The sequence below is a fragment of the Choloepus didactylus genome, chromosome 4 (assembly GCF_015220235.1).
Source record: "Choloepus didactylus isolate mChoDid1 chromosome 4, mChoDid1.pri, whole genome shotgun sequence".
Taxonomy (NCBI): Eukaryota; Metazoa; Chordata; class Mammalia; order Pilosa; family Megalonychidae; genus Choloepus; species Choloepus didactylus.
This window is the reverse complement of record NC_051310.1, coordinates 161347356-161365329: the sequence shown is the minus strand read 5'-3', so window position 1 is coordinate 161365329 and position 17974 is coordinate 161347356. Positions and strand designations below refer to the sequence as shown.

At 34.3% G+C, this 17974-nt stretch overlaps 1 pseudogene; it reads left to right on the top strand.

The window, feature by feature from the left end:
- Positions 1–279: 279 nt before the first annotated feature.
- Positions 280–13349, top strand: LOC119532978 (annotated as a pseudogene).
- The last annotated feature ends 4625 nt before the right edge of the window (positions 13350–17974 follow it).

Genomic DNA, 17974 nt, shown 5'->3' with positions numbered 1-17974 from the left:
GTGGCTACCTAGTTAACTGGGTGACACAAAGATTTGCCTGGCCCACTTTTTGGGGTGAGTTCTTTCTTGCCAACTGAACTTAGCTAAACAGAGATTGATCATGGACCTACATATGACTACAAAATTAGACTCTGTGTGCTTTAAAATATTCCAATTGCATTGATACACTCCCCCATTGAACTTCATTTCTAAAATTGTTCTGATGATTCCCCAGGGTCTGGTTTCATGTGCTCAGGAGCAGGTCTAGCATGTGCTTCTTCTCCAGGGTCCTGCTACCACATGAAGCGCCTGCTGGCGACCCATGAGAAGGCCTCTTGGGCAGCCATGTTCTCTCCATCAGTGATCTCCTCTGCTGTCACTACTATGGCTTCTAGTGAGAGCACACTGCTCTTCCTACTTTGCACCTCAAGTATTGGACAACTTTTCAGGTGGTTTATTTTACTGATACTTAAGAGATAGGGTACTATAACATGTAAAAAAAAAAAATAGCTTTATAAAAACTACTACTAAATGTGTCTAATCTCAAAAACCATAAGCCCAAAGACACTTCTCTGTCTAGCTGGTGACATCCCTCACCCAACTGAGTCAGGTTATCATGTTTCCACCCTAGCCCATCCTACCGCACATGCCTATTAAGAGTGCTTTGGATATACCTAGTATTCCAGACTGAAATACCACAAGACCATGGGAAGATTCATCACTAACTTCTACAGTCCTCATTTTCTCCTTCTTGAATTTCTTGATTCCTTATAGGGGAAGTGAAAGTATTCTCCTTTTAGATTCTTAGCCAGTGGGGTTTTTTGAAGCTTTGTACTCCAGAAAAACATATTCTTAAACATAACCCATTTCTATGGATGTGAACTCTTACAAACAGGACCTTTTAATGAGGTTTTTTCAGTTAAGGTATGGCTCAGCTGAATCAGGATGGGTCTTAGTCCTATTACTGAAGACTTTATAGGGAAGGTCACACACAGAGAGAAAGCCAGGAAATGAACAGCAACAGAACCCAGAAAAGAAACCAGGAAAAATCACCATGTGTGTTGCCATGTAACAGAAAGCAAAGGACTAAGGATCATGGCAAACACACCCTAGAATACCACAGTCATCTGGGAGAAAGCATTGCCTTGATGACACCTTGATTTTGGACTTCTCCCAGTCTCAGAACCATGATCCAATAAATTTCCATTGTCTGTGCCAACCCATGGCATGGTATTTGCTTTAGCATTTAAGAAACTAAAGCCCCAGAATTGTCTAGAGATCCCAGAAGGACAATAGACAATAGACCTACATGAAACATTTCCCAAATCTGGATTATCTAGTCTTAAAGAAAATTCAGAGCCAGAATGCCCTGGACATTCCAGCTTGTCAAAATTAAATAGTAAAATATGAATGTACTCAGCTCGGATGCCAATTATTTCAAGAAGTCTTCCAATATATCCCCAACTGTAAGTCACATTTCAATTTTTTGAAGTTTCAGAGCAATTTATTAGTATCTCTTGCATTAAAAAAAAATATTTCAATCATTCCATATAGTTCAAAGTATACTTTACTTCTTCAATTCCTCTAGATATTTATTAAGCACAGAGGTTTTATCTGATTTATTTTTGTATCTACTCACTATGGAATATGTGCTTAAGCAATATTTTTTCAATGGTAGAATGATGCAGTCATGTATTCCAATCAGTGCAATGACTTAGAGTAGGGAATTGAAGTCTTCCACTCTGCCAACTATATTAGTTTTCTATTAATCCTGTGACAAGTTACCAAAAATCTAAGTGGTTTAATACACCTATTTGTTGTCTCCCAGTGTCGGCTGGCACAGAGGGGCTGGATTCTCTGCTTAGGGTCTCTCTGGGCTAAAATTAAAGTGTTGGCAGGGGCATGTTTCTTCTGGGACTTGGTATGAGTTTCTTCCTAGCTTGCTGGCTGTTGGCAGAATTCAGTTCCTTGTGGCTGTAGGAATGAGTAACTTGTTTTCTTGGCACATAATCCCCTTCATATTCACATCAATAAAGGAGCATTGGATCATTCTTGTGCTTTGGATTTTTCTGACTTCCCCTTCCACCTTGCTCTTCTACTTTTAAGGGATCATGTGGTATAATCGCCCCCATTCCTTCTCCCAGATAATCCAGGATAATCTTCCCATTTTGAGTCAACTGTTTAGTAACTGTAATCAAACTTCAAAGTTCCTTTTTACATGGAAAATAAAGTACTTACAGTCCTGGAGATTAGGGTGTGGAATTTTCATGGGCAATAATTTGCATTCCATACCCATCTTGTCTGAAATTCCATTATTTAAGACATAGCGATTTGAACATATGAGTATACCCTTTCATTAGGTAAATATTTCCAAACTTGTCAATAGAGTGATAATTCACATTTTAGTGTGAATTAGTTGTGTCAGAATTTTGTCTTTTAATAACTAAGTGATATTTGCTCTTAGTGAATAAAAATAGTAGAAGTGGGAAGGAAAATATGGGATGATGGTGTAATTTTATATCATGGACAAGTATTTCCAAGGGGAAAACAAATGAGAGGCCTGGGCACAATACTGAAGTGTGGCATTCTGGAAATGGGTGCTGATAATTAGGCGAATGAGTTAGTCATGATGAAGAACCATAAAAATAGCTTCCCTGCTAATTGTCTGTGAAGTAAACTACTGAGCTAGAGAAGTTAACCAGATCTTAGAGTTTCTTCCTCCTTTATCAATTATCCAAAAATCTCCCCCCACCTCCCCCCCACACACACATGATACAAGGAAGTGCCCTAATAGAAGGACTTTAGTGAGTTTCTTGAGTTGAGAAAACTTTCCTTCCCCTGAAAGTTTGTACAGTTGTTTCATAAAATAACAATAGAGCTGAGGTTGAGGTGAAGTGCCATTTATAATAGAAAGAAAGATATAATATGTAACTATTTCTAATGGCTTCAAAATACCCCTTAACTGCCACGAATAAATTTGTCGATGAAATTATTGTATTTTATATTTAAATAAAGAAATCATCTTCTTTTGGAACAAATATTGAGTTCACAATAATCCAGTCATAACCTTAACAGGAGGCAAAACCAATTTCTATTTCACTTCACTGCACCACAGTATCTCATCTTTTTGTATTGATAGTGCAGGCAATTTTCATTAGAAGAGTTTTAAACATCAGAGGTAACATTTGGAGGCTGCAGTAGATTCACAGCAGCTCTTAATACTTGGTCACTTTATAGTTAGATTATAAAGTTACAAGAAAGCACATACAAGACACTGGGTTGCAGCTTTAAATGTATAGAAGTAATAAAATCATCCAGGGTGCATCATTATTTTGAAATGACTTATAAGCAGTTTCATTTTATTGCCAAACCTTTTTATAATTCCTTTTCCAAAGACAAATGTGCATGGCTTGATTTGTATTTGTCTTTGCATTTAATCATGTTTGCAGTTATTTTTGGAATTTGAAATTAATCCTCTTTACATTTATGTGATACTATTCAAATTTTTTTCTCCCTAGATTTATCCTAGTGGGTGATTGCTTATTACATTTTCAGAATATTATAATTATTATATACACATAGTGCTTTAAGCATCCTGAGAGAAGGTATTCTATAATTTTATTATTTTATTGCTCAAACATTTGCAAATAACATTCCTAAAGTCTAACACATGTAGACGTGACAAAGATTCTAATGCCATTCAGAAAACTACTAGATCAGGAATATTTTATGCAAACATAAATTAGCATTTTACACACTACTGGCCAAACTGCATGAGGCATGAGCCTGAATTTAGTTTCCTGCTCCATGAGGCCTTTATACATCAACAGAGAACACAGCAATGGACAGATGAAGCTAAAAATGCATACATTCTTTTTTCTTCTGAGTGGATATAAAGAAAATAGAAATTTTAGAAAAAATAGAATTAATTGGATGACAAGGAATGAGTTCTTAGTCATCCAATTAATTCTGTGAGCTATATTTGCCCAATATTTTTATTTAAACATGTTAGCCAGAGTCAGTTTCTTTAGTTTTCAACTAAGAACTCTACTTTTCTTTTCTTTCAAAATGAAAGAAAAGATACTCTAACAAATTCAATGCTTAACAATTTTCTCCCCACTAGATTTTCATCCACAAAAGAAAAAAAACATATGAGAGAAAAAGCCAGCAGGGACAAGAACACAATAAAATCCCATAGTATACACACTGTGCTATCCCTCTGCCCTGATTGTGGAGAAAGTCTCTGAATCAGACCCTGATTTTGCTCCCTGAAAAGAACTTTCAAAGGATATCCTCTGTGTGGTTCTTGTCTAGTCCGTATCTTGCTTGGCCACATCTAAAATGAGATTTGGGTAGTATGTTCTCCTTGTTTACCTTTTGCAACCTAATTCTTACTGGTATACATTTGCAAACTTGAGATTATTTTACTGTCATAATATTGGCTGTTAACCTAGGCTTGTAGTTTATTTGTCAATACTCTTTTCTCAGGAATTTGTTCAAGTTTCTCTAGTCTCAGACAACATGATTGTCTAAGCAGAAAATCCTTTAGATGCTGTGATAAAAAGTCCCAAGAACTATTAAGTGAGTACTTTAATATAGCAGAATTCAATAATATAAAAACTGAATTATAATTTTACATACTGGTAACAAAAAATTGGAAATCAAAATTTAACAAGGCCAGTTACAATAGAATAGAAAATAACATAGTTAGCTATAAATCTAACAAAATATGACTACAAAACACCAATAAATGAAATCAGAGAAGACCTTAATAAATGGAGAGATATACCGTGTTTATAGATGCATAGACTCAATATTGTTAGAATGCAAATTATTTCCAAATTGATCTTTAGATTTAATATAATCCCTATTAAAACCACAAAAGATTCTGGTAGATAAAGACAAGCGGATTCTAAAATTTATATGGAAAGGCAAAGGAACTGGAATAGCCAAAAAGTTTTGAAAAATAAAAGAAAAATCAGAATACTCACACCATCTGAGTACTTTAAATGTGCTGTACCCAAAACAGTGCGGTATTTGTGAAACAATAGACATACAGATGAATAGAACATACAGAAACAAAGAAACACAATTGTGGTCAATTGATTTTCAACAAACATTCAAAGGTAAGTCAATGGAGAAAACATAAGTCTTTTCAATAAATGCTGTTGGAAAAATTGGATATCAATATGGAAAAAAAAAGTTAAACCATTCCTCATCGCTTAGATAATAATTAAATCAAAATAGATTATAGACTTAATGCAAAATGTAAAAACTCTAAAATTGCTAAAAGAAAATATAGGAGATGATTTTTGTAATCCTTGGAATATGCGAAGTGTTCTTAGAGATTATGCCAAAAGCATGATCCCCAATAAAATTATTGATAGATTGGACTTCAGCAAAGTCAAATACTTTTTCTGTGATTAAAACTGCTAATAATTAAAAGACAAGCCAAAGGGTGGGAAAAGATATTTGCACAATAGATCTCACATCAAGAACATGCATCTGGAATATGTAAAGTACACTCAAAATGCAAAAAAAAAAAAATAAAAATCCAGTGAAACAAATGAGCAAAATATTTGAATAGATACTTTACCAAAGAAGACATAAATGTAGCAAATAAACATTTGAAAAGATGTCCAATATCATTAGAGAAATGCAAATTAAACTACAGAGAGATACCACTACACATTTATTAGAATGGAAAAACAACAACAATATGACAACAACCTGACAACACCATGTGTGCTGACCAGTTTGCAGCCTAGCCAGAAGCTTTATACATTGCTGATAGGAATGTAAAATGGCACAGCCAAGAGTTTGACATTTTCTTATAAAATTAAACACATACTTACCATATGACCCAACAATGCTACTCGTAGGTGTTTACCAAGAGAAACACAACTTATGTTCACAAAAATCCTGTACATGGATGTTTATGGCAGCTTTATTAATAAGCTTCAAAAACTGGGTACAACATACATGTCCTTCAGATGATTAAAGGAGAAACAGACCATGGTAAATCCATAGAATGAAATGCTGTCAGTAATAAAAAGAGCAAATTATTGATACAAGCAAAAACATGGATGGATTTTCAGTATTACAGTAGGTGAAAGGAACCAGGCACAAAAATTTATATGCTGTATAATTCCACTGACGTGACATTTTGGACAAGGTAAAGTTATAGGTAATAAGAACAGGCATTAGATGAGAGGTGGGAGGAGTGGGGAGAGGGTTTGTTTAGAAAGGGGCAGCACTAGGGAACTTGAGGGGTCATGGGATTGCTTATTGTGGTAGTTATCCAACTCTGTGCATTTGCCAAAACTCATAGAATCCCTTACCAAAAAGTGAATCGTACTGTATGTAAATTAAAATGTCAAGATAAAAAATAAAAAGTAATAAAGGGGAATTAAAAATATATTACTTCAATTTAAAACATAATGAATGATATAATTAGAGAACAGAATTCAAATAGTATAATAATAATAGTAGATACTGTTTACATTTTATTTAGAAAGAAAAACAGTAATATAGCTATATTATTATTAGAGATACTGAAGAAACAAAGAGAATTGAAAATGGAAAATGATTATCCATAAGATGGTGTGGAGAGAAGGGGCAAGGAAGCTTTATTTATTTGTTATATATCTAATCCATCAGTCATGCATACATGAACTTTTTAAGCATTTACATGCATTTTTTAAATAATATTGAACTATGTAATATTTATATTTTATAAATGTGTTTTTAAGAGTCATATTGAGTTGATAGGATGCTTAGATGGTATAGTAAATTGATCTTATTTGATGAAGAGAGTTTAATAATTTTTATATAATCCTTATGTTGTCTCATGCAAAGGCAAAGAAGCCATCTGGATTTTGTTTAAAGTTGATTTCTGGACTTGTTAGTACCCAAATCACAATCACTTTACAAATCTTGTGAATAGAGCAAACAAACAATTTAAACAACACTCCTTATAGACTCATAACTTAGTTTTATTTTCGTCAATTTATGTCCCATGCTTCTTTGGAGTTTGTTAAGTAGTCTGTGCAGGTACTTTGGGGAATTCTAACAGTTCTAACAAACAGTAACTATCTACTAAAAGGTTTTTGTCTTATATGCTTTGCAAGCAACATAAAATTCTCAATATAGTTTCTACTGCAAGGGCCTAGATCTCAAGAGCAGACTCAGAAAACAAGGTGCTATTAGAAGCATAGAATACAACTTAGTTGAAGTTGTCCAGAACATTTAGCATTCAAGAAACGCTACCAAATACTATTCTGCCCCCAATAAAACATTCTCCTGTCCTTTCTAACTATATCATTTGTCTTATAGCAAAGATGTTTTCCATCACAGGGCATTATTAAATAATATATTATTATCATGCCAAAAGCTTAGAAAACTGCCTATATTTCCTAAGTTTTATTTCCGTATTTCAACCACTACGTAAACCAACTTCCTGCTGACTTTCAGGCTTAGAAACCAAAGGTTATCTAGGGATTCTGAGACTGCACTGACTACTAAAGCAGTCGAAGTTATATGACCTGGTTAGCTAAAATTATTGGCCCCTTTATAAAAGCTTCGATTCTATTTTTGGGAAGGTACTTTTTTTTAACATGTATTTTCTACATTAATACAGTCTTTGCATGTATTTCCTGGATTCAATCAATTCAAAATAAAACCAGAATAAGGATCCAAAGTGTGGCATTATAAAAACATAACATTTTTTGAGGAATAAAACAGTCTTCTTATCCTATTTTTTATTGTACTAGGCATGTTGACTAATATGTCAATATTCTGAACCTGTCTCTTTAGTCTGAACAAACTTGCAACTCAGAGATGGAAAGCATATTGAGGGTGGGGGAGGAATTGCGTTTCAACAGAGAAATAGATTTCATGTTAAGTACCCAGGGGGTTATTCTAAAAGGAACAAAAAAAAAGCATAAAAAATATTTTTAAAAATTACAGCTTGGCAATGGCCTTTATGTCTAGAATATTGCTTTCTCAATATAACCCCCATTGAGGCAAAAGTAATATTAACAAATGATAAAGTTTTGCTGTAATTCTTAGCATTTTAATAAACATAGTTATAACATGCCAAGTAAATTAAACTCCTTAATCTTTTCCCCCATTTTACTCTAAGGCTGCATTGCCGTACTTGGAAAATGATCGTTCCACAAACAAAGTCACTAATCATCCAAGACTGATTAAAAAGAAAAAGTTTTCTTTATTCCTTGGGACCCCTAAGCTAAGGTCCTTGAATAGGAGATTAAAACTTAATTATTTTGATGTACCAGTTCACTGTTATCAATCTGGTCTCTTCACCACTTTGAAAGTGTAAATTGCTTGAGTAAAATAGGTGAATTCTCTCTCCTTTTCCTTTTTAAAGAATTCACATTTTCAATTTCTAGATGAAAAATAATACCTCGGCTAAATGCTAATCATGCTTTCTGCTGACAAAGATAGAATAAACCAAGAGATTACCTAGAATGCTAAGGGGATAGCACTATGCATAAATCAATACTGCCTTTACCCATATTACTAATCTTCTTTCAGAAGTAAAACACAAAGGTTTTTGAAAAATGTAGACCACTTTGAGATAAGGTTTAAAGTGCTCTCTCAATCTTAAGATATAGTTTTCTTTGTTCAACTATTTTCACAGGCAATACATGCACAAAGTACCACATTCAAAAAGTATAAAAACATAATCTGAGAAAAGTCAGTACATCCGCCACCCCGACCCCACTACTATCAATCCAGTACAGCTTCTCAGAGGTAACCACTAACGTCAATTTCATGTATGAACTTCCAGAAAAAGTCTATGCATACACAAATATTGTTTTACAGATATTTTCATGAGACTGCATCTTGTATTTTTTCTTGAAAAACATAGTTTACATATAGCTCTATATCGATGCATATAGAGTTGGTATGTTATTCTATTGTGTAAATGTTCCTTAATTTATTGATTACCTGAGATATATACTGTTGCTAACTAAGGCCTGATGCTGATCCTGTCCACTTCTGTTCCCCCTTATGGTGAATTTCCTTTTGGGCCAGCTGAGTCCTTCCTGGACAGTCATGCACAAAAGACCAGGATCTCATGCCAGATTCAAATTTTGGCTCCACCAATTTTTCTGCCATGTACATTGTTTAAATTATTTAACTTCACTAAGCCTCAGTTTATACTTTTGTAAAATGAATATAAAAATACATAAGTCACATAAATCAGAAAATTCATGAAAATACTTAGCACAGTTCGTCACACATTCCGAGTGCTCTATAAATCAGCAGGTATAGATACTGATGGCCTTACTCCCAGAAGTCTCTGAGATAGGAAGTAAAATCATCACTACATATGAAGTTTTAAATGTATCTTCCAATAGCTTCTCTAGCCCCAACCCCGACTCAGGCCCATCTACAGAATGGGTTCCTTTACACTGCTCTCATTACTATCAGCAATAATTTGCCTAAAATCGGCAGAACTACAATGGGCAACACTGTAATTGCAATAACAGAATCCTGCCATAAAAATGATAAACCTCTTCCCATTTAGAGGCAGTAAGTTGGTACTATCTTTTAAATTTCAGCCTCAGGTTTCAAGACCCCACATGCCTCCTTATAATCTTTATACAAAATTAAGCTGCATAGATGAAGCCCTCCAATCGTCTGGTGTGCATTCTAATAACTTGTGTTTAAGAAGCTGACATCTTCTCCTTCTCTCTCTCTGTCCTCAGATTCAGTTATGTTCTGTAAAGTGATGTGTCACTTCCTGGAACTACACAGTCAATTCCTGTCATGCTTGCATTTAACAACTCTATAAATAAATGAAAGGGGGTATAGGGAGAGATTGTGCCCTCCATTTCCTTCCATGTGTATGCACCTTGGAGTGAAAATGAAATGAGATCTAGAATCTTGTTATTAGCTTCTTGTTCTTTTTGTGGCACCAATATTTGAGTGTCTCGTGTTATCTCATTTATTTCCACAATATCCATACGTAAGATGGCTATTATTATCCCCATAAAAATAAAAAAGAATCAGAAGCTTTAAAAGCATAAATAACCTCCCCAAGCTCACAAAAACATTTAATGACAGAGCTAGTATTCAAACCCAGGTTTCTTGACTGTAAAGTCCATGTTTTTTTCCGTGACATCACGTTGTCTCATGAATAACTAAAGAGGTTCTCTGTGAAATTGGCTAAATATTGCAAGGACTAAACCAGATATATTTTTCTCCCCAAGCAAAGAAAAACTCTTCATACAGGGAGTCTAAATGTTATACTATGTTTAACAGTATGTTAAAATGTAAAACATAAAACCATTGACATTTTCTGAGGTATCAGTCAGGAAGGTGACCATGCAGTGTTTACAGTCCAGAGGTGTATCTGCAAAGTCTTAAGGATCCCATTACAGAATAAATACAGATGACAACACCAGATGCTGTCAGAAAAGTCACATAAAATAATGCAGGTGATCAAATTAGGATGTTAAAGCCAAGGAAAATAAATGCTTTCAGACCATTTCCATTAAAATATTGCTTTTTCTCAAAATGATTGTGAATTGGACTAACTGATCAAATCATACGTTTCTAAAGTTATTATTGCCTTTGCTCTGTAATCTAAAGAAACATATACACTCTGGCTGTTAAACAGTTAGGAATAACTTTCTAGGCCATGAAACAAAGCCCTTTCATAAAGGAATTAAATGTATAAACTTGTCCTCATTTTGCTCCAAGTCAGTGTTTTCCAAGCTGTCGTCTAATCTTAATATTAATAACTTACAAGGTTTGAATCAGCTTCATATTAATTTAATCATATAGGTCTCACCTTCTTATGTTGGTGAGGTGGAAACCACTATCCCATTTTTGTAGACAACTGCTTTGAATTCAAAGTTAACACATTTGACCAAAGATTCTTCCTTCTGTTATTGAGGAAGACACAACTTCCTAACTCTTAGGCCAATTGTTCTTCTAGTGATCATGATGGAAACAAAAACATCTACAATATACCAGGGATGACAACAGCGATATTAATAGCCTTGAGTTTATGAGCACTTACATGAAAAATGCTATGTTGTAGGCATCATAGACATAATCCAGCATTTAATCCTCATAAACAGGTTACAAAGTAAATATTATCTTATAAAAATCAGGAAACTGAGTCTGGGAGGGGGTTAAATAACTGCCCTAGACACACATTTAATAAGCAGCAGAATCAAAATTTTAGACTTTTCACTAAGTAACATTGCTTACCTGATAATAGTTCAGAAAAAGCCTATGTGCTGGTATCCTCTAGTTTTACTGTTCAAAATAGGATCATTTCTATGCCCTATAAAGGACATGCATTGATTATTATTTCATAATTTTCTAACTGTGATGTCCTATATTATGTTTTAAATACATAAAGATTATGATTTTACCAATAGTAGGACAAGGGTTTTGGGGTGCTTTGATGTAGTTGATTTAAAGAGGGGGCTGCTTCAAATCAACTACATCACTGATAGTGTCAAATAAGAGTGACTCTCCAAAAAAAAAAAAAAAAAAAAAAAAGGCAGAGCACTTTCTTCTCCACTTCAACAGGTTCCATTCAATATGTTTTTCAGTCCATTTTTCCCCAGGTCATAACTTCTCTCTTCTCCAGGATCCCTCAGTACAGATCACTGATACATTCAATTTGAAACATTCCTCTCCTTTGCAGTTCATTCAACAAACAGTTAAGAACCTAAACTAGATGGCTTGCATCAGAGTCTCGCTCCAGCTGGGGCCAGTGGAGCCCCAGGCTGGGGCAGGAATCTCAATGTATCAAGCTATACAAATGGCACTCAATCATTAAGCAAAACATAGGAACACAGTTTATAAGAATTACGCGAAAACCTCAGGGGGTGTTCTGGTTTGTTAATGCTGCCATTATGCAAAATACCAGAACTGGATTGGCTTTTATAAAGGGGGATTATTTGGTTACAAAGTTACAGTCTGAAGGCCATGAAAATGTCCAAATGAAGGCATCAACACAAGTATACCTTCACTGGAGGAAGGCCAATGGCATCCGGAAAACCTCTGTTAGCTGGGAAGGCATGTAGCTGTGCCTGCTGATCCTAGGTTGTGTTTGACTCTCAGCTCCTATGCATTCTTCAAAGTGTCTTTCTTGGCTGCAGCACCTCCTTCTTTCTGTGAACACTTTTATAGGACTCCAATGAGTCAATTAACCCACCCTGAATGGGTAGGGTAAAACCTTCATGGAAATTATCCAGTAACAGGACACACCCACAGTTGATTGAGTCACATCTCCATGGAAACACTCAATCAAAGGATTCCAACATAATCAACACTAATATGTCTGCCCTCACAAGATTGCATCAAAGAACATGGCATTTTGGGGGACATAATGCATCCACACTGACACAGGAGGCAATAACAAATGGCCTGGAAACTGTGGTTTCACCTCAAATTTCATGTTGAAAATTCAGAGTGAATTAATGTGCCCAGTTTGTTTGGATATGTTGAAGAACACCATGACTACAAAAGACTGTTTACATCATTTTTGTGAAGACTGCATTATCAGAGCCCTCTGAACTGGCAGCAAAGAACATCCTACCAGTCAGAAAAAGCTAGTTTCTAAGAGATCACTAAGGCCAGATGCAAACTTTGATTCGCTCATCAGCAAGATTTCTCCAAGTTGTGATGAATATGAAGCTCATCAAGAGAGAGTATTAGCCAGGATCAACAAGCACAATAATCAGCAGGCACTCAGTCACAGCGTTGAGGAAGGACTGAAGAGATACAGGCCATGAACAGACTATAGTGATTCAGATTGAAAATGGTAGTGGAGCAGAAGATAATGGTGACAGTTCTCATGATAGTAATGCATCCACACATAGCAATTGGGAAGCAGGACCTAGTAACAAACGGACCAAAACATCTGATGATTCTGAGCTTGGGTTGATAATAACAATGCACCAGTGTCAACTGATCCAGTAATGGATGGTGCTAGTGAAACTGAATTAGTATTCAGGCCTCATCCCACACTTACCGAAAAAAATGACAGTGCACGTACAAGATAAATAAAGACTTCAGGCAATGCCACTGTTGATCACTTATCCAAATATTTGGCTGTGAGGTTAGCTTTAGAATAACTTCAGAGCAAAGGAGAATCAAACCAGATGTATCTTGATACAGCCAGTTAGAAGCAGTTTACTATTTACATAGCAACAGCCAATGGTCAGTTCACTACATTAAATGGCTCTTTTTCTTTGGAATTGGTCAGTGAGAAATACTAGAAAGGGAACAAACCCATGGAAATTTGTTACACACACACACAAAGGAGTACAAAGAAGCATTTCCTAACAACAATTCTGAGAATGAACTTTTTATAGCCTATTTCTTTAATATTAAAGATGTACCATCATTACTTTTATGGACAAAAGAAAAAAAAAAGACCTAAAATACTTGAGACATTATTAAGTGCTATGAATCAGAAATGAATGAAATGAACACACAATCTGTCCTTACAGAAAAAGGCATTTATAAAGACATTGGCATTAAACAAATGCATTAATAATTGCATAACTATCAAACAGCAAGATGGAAAAATGCAGGATGCAGGATGATACGAGAGATTTCCCAAGAAAGGCTCATTAACCAATAAATTCAAGAAAGTTAGTAGTTTATAGCAGAAGTCTGAAGAATGAGTAGGAATTCTGCATGCAAAAAAGGGTAAGAAACTAGTCCCAAGTCCTTGAGGTGGGAAAGTACAGAATAAAGGGAAGTGCAGTGAGGAAGGATGAGCTACTGCGATCAAGTACATGCAAATCTTTTTCATGCAATTCACTTTCTTCTATAGCTGAAAAAGAGCAGTCGAAAGAGTCTAAGCAGGGAGGATTTTCTGTTTAAAAATTCACACTGGTAGATAAGGAAAGAATGGATTGGAAATCCCAAGACTATATTTGAGGAGATCAGTTGTGAAAAAAGTTACAAAAGCCCAGCAAGAAATACTGACAGCCAAAATTAATGGATATGAGATATGGAGTGCGGGGTTTGAGGTAGTTTTAAGGGGTTCAATTAGAAGGGAGAAGGAACAGATAGAGTCAAGGATAAAGATTCAATCAAGTATTTTGACAAGAGAAATTGGGTGTATGTTTTAGAGTTTTATAAAAAATTAGAAATCTAGTTTAAAATGTGTTCAGTTTAAGATACCAAAGATCAGTGAGGAAGTTGAAGTGGGGGTTGGCACATGAAATTAAAAAGGAGCATGGCTAGCCAGATTTTGGTATACCCATACTACTGAGCAGTTAAAATGAACAAGCAATTGGTGCCTGCAGAAACATGGATGAATCTCCAAAACATTAGCCTAAACAATGTAGCCCAATACAAATTACAAAATTGTGATTCCATCTAGTAAATTTTAAGAATAGTTTAAAACAAGAGATATTGATAGAAATCAGAGGAGTGGTTGCTTAGGGAACAAAGTATTGGGGGAAGGTGGTCAGAGAAGCTTTTTGTGATGATGGAAATATTCTCTGTTTTGAATGAGATGATGGTTAAACAAGTCTATATATATATGTATCAACATCCATTGAAAAGTACTATTAAAATGGGTGCATTTTGTTATATGCAAACTAAATCAATAGAGTTGATTTTTAAAAGATAAATATGTGATCACTAATTTTTTTTAACTTTTTCTAAAAGTTAAAGAAGGAATCAGTTTATATTAAGGTATCCATAATAATAGTATTTAGGTAACTGAGCCTTTACTACTAGCAATAATTCTTTCAAATAGCTTATAGTAACAAAGTTCAAATGTATTAAATTTTATTGAATGTTTTGAATTTCAACCTTCCTTTCAACCATTTAAAACAGGCTGGTGATTATATTTCAGACCATTGACTATAACTGAGGAATATTGCTGCTAGGGCTATAGCAAGTTATTCTTTACCATATATTTTTAATTGTAGTTTATGTGTGATATATCACTTGAATTATCTGTTTATCATTACTTCTGGGAATGTTCCATATCTTTACAATTATTTCAAATTCAAATCAAATTAATAATTTCTCCATTGTGATTGAAGGTTGTCTCCAATATTCACTGATTTTCCTGTACAGATGTCACAGCAGATAACGTTTTTTATGAGCTTTCAACTAGCATCCTCAATTTATCTCAGCTGTGATTAGTAAACACACAGAGATAATATCTATTTTAATACTCAAATAATAGTACTTTAAGCATTTTGGTAAGTTAGAACTGCATATTACAGTTGGAATGTTGAGTGTTTTCTTAATAAATTTATATAGAATCAAATGGTTTGACTTTATTTAGAGAGTTTGGTTGTGTTTATATTTAGGTAAAATTATCATTATGTGACCCAACACTGTCAACTTTTGAATGGCTCCCATGAAGTGCACCTCATTTTCTGAAAACATAAATACACAGTTTGGTTACCTGTCCAAACATAAAGTCATCAAAGTTTGAAAAAGAAGAGAGAAAATTTATAACACACCTGACACACTGTAGGCTGCTACAAGGAAGGAGCAAATTGCCAGAGTGCAAAGCTTGATTAGAGTACAAGATAGATAGGACTTTAATTTTTAGACTCTAGGGATACTTTGCCCATATTTACCACTACAAGTGTTCATAAAATAAGACGATAGAATCATTCCCAGAAAATAAAATTAGAAGTCCAACTTTAATTATTCACATAATTTATCATGGCAAATAAAAAAGAAATGACAGCTGGAAAATGCTAGCGATAGAAAGGGAAAGCTAATGAAGATGTCTGTCCTCATTAAAAACATGTTTTGTGAAAAAAAGAGGAAAAATGACAGTTGCTTATGTAAATTTAAGTGTACTTACCCCTTACCCTAAAAGTCAATTCAGAAGAATCAGTGAGTTGAATTGCAACCACCACTAAAATTGACAAAAACAGTAAGGGTTTTAATCATAAACTGGATAATTTTTGTGACCACAGGTCTGTTCAGACTTCAGTATGACCTTAAGAAAAATAAAGGCACTATCAATTTCTAAATAAAATGATGATGGATCTGCAATAAAATGATGAAAATTCATACCCATAGAAGGAAGCATTATAACTGAGGACTAGATAAGCAGCATACTCACAAATCTGTCATCTGTCTGAGCTCAGAAAAAATAATCCTCCTCATGGCTTTCCTTCTACAGTACAAGCAATATTTCCCACTTTTATTCACCCCAGTCTACACTTCTCTAATGTAATTCAGTGATAGCTGAGAGAATGGTTACACTGCTCTCTCTATGATCATGTAGTGAAAGAACCTCAGTGGAGTGTTTCTATATCCATTGATTGTCTACAGTTGGATAAAACTGCGTGTGATTGAGACCCAAGAAATAAGAAAAATAGAAGACAACTTCTATTCAGGTAAAATTCACTCAATTAGATATTTTTAAGGTTTACCCTTTCTCTCAAAAATATCTGTAAATAATTTATTATGATCTCTCAAATTTTATTCAATGACAGCAGACAAATAGATTGCAACTCTGCAAGTTCAAAGGCAAAATGTCTGTTTTCATTTGTATTTTTCCACAGCTGTAATCCTGGCAGAAATGAACAATAACAAAAAAATCATTAATGAATGAATAAATAAATTACTAAATATAAATCAATTGAATTGCAACAAACAAATATTCAAATTATCAATCATTTCAATTCCAATAAGAGTCCATACAACTACAGACATAAAGGAGAAATTCCTCAAATTCTTTTATCAGGATTGCATAATCTTGATACCAAAGCCTAACAAGGGAAAAAACTATATAGTTGAATCTCACCCGTTCACTAAGATGCAAAAACCACATATGGAGTACTAACAAATTAAAATTAGTTACACATATAAGATTATGGATTTTATATAAAAAATTCAAAGACAGAAGTAGATATTCAATTAGTATAAGCTATGATATTAACATAAAAATAAAAATTCATATGATCAATAATTAAGGAAAAAGTATTTAATAAAATCCAAATACATTCATGGTAAAAACAACACAACCACAAAAAACAGCAAACTAAGAATTTCAGTATCTTCCTTAATATTATAAAGGATATCTAAAATAAAAACCTGCATCAAGCATTCTACTTAATGATAGAATATAGAAAGTTTCTATTTTAAAATCAAGAACAAGACAACAATTCATTATCATCGATTTACTCAAAATAGTATAAGAGTAGTTATTCATTGCAGAAAATTTAAAAATCAATAGCATAAATATTGATGGGGATAAATACAACTCTCAATACCCCAGATCATATGATTCTCTATGCAGAAATCATCAAAAAAAAATCAAGGATAGGTTACTGCAATTAGTAATAGAGTTAATAATGGTTATTGGTTTAAAAGATAAATATTCAAAATAATTTGAATTACCGCTTCTGGATATGAGGCACTAAGATCCTCTCAGATGAATTCAAAGCAGAAAACAGCATGAAATCTTGTCGTAATAAAAAGAGCAACCCTTTCAAGGTCCCAAAGTGTGGACAGGCTCAGAAAGACTCTAGTTGGGAGTGCATGTTTTCCTGAAGGAGGGAGTACAGGTAGTTATAAAGATAGGTTATGGTTTCCACAACTTGTAGCCTCAGCTAAGTACAACATGTAAAGCATGCACAATGACACCAGAGAGGCCCATTTGGAAAAGGTCATAGATATCCTAGTCTGGGAAAACTGAAAAGCCAGGAAGCCAGTAACTATGAAGATGGTAGGTGAATCATGAATGGGAAAGAAGCCCAAAACTCCAAAACAACCTTCTACTTCTCTCTGTGACTGGCCCCTGAATCATCCATGTGTGGAAGAGGCTGAAAGGAGATTAACCAGAACAAAACAAAACAAAACAAAACAAAACAAACACACAAAAAACAACAAAAAAAGATCAGAATTGAGATCAGGGCTGCTTCCCAAGAAACAAAATTTAAAGGTCAATTACAGCCAAGAAAAATACTTACTAAAGTAAAGGAAATAGCAGTCATTGGAG